The sequence below is a fragment of the Penaeus monodon genome, chromosome 20, assembly GCF_015228065.2.
Source record: "Penaeus monodon isolate SGIC_2016 chromosome 20, NSTDA_Pmon_1, whole genome shotgun sequence".
NCBI lineage: Eukaryota > Metazoa > Arthropoda > Malacostraca > Decapoda > Penaeidae > Penaeus > Penaeus monodon.
This window is the reverse complement of record NC_051405.1, coordinates 35,407,933-35,408,166: the sequence shown is the minus strand read 5'-3', so window position 1 is coordinate 35,408,166 and position 234 is coordinate 35,407,933.

Genomic DNA, 234 nt, shown 5'->3' with positions numbered 1-234 from the left:
GGCGCGCCCACGTGTCTCGAAATTGCTTCATCCTATTTCGAGTCGACGAACCGCATCCTCCTTGTGTTGCCTTCCAGGAGCCTCTGCCTTATCTAAAACCTAATAGTGAAGGGACTCTCGCTAGTGTCTGGAGAGGCTGGAAAGGTCGGGGGCATTTTCTCGCGAGTTAATGATTTGTGAGGCAGGTTATCCATTGCATTTACAGTGTGTGTTCTTTTTGGTGCTCTTGTTCGT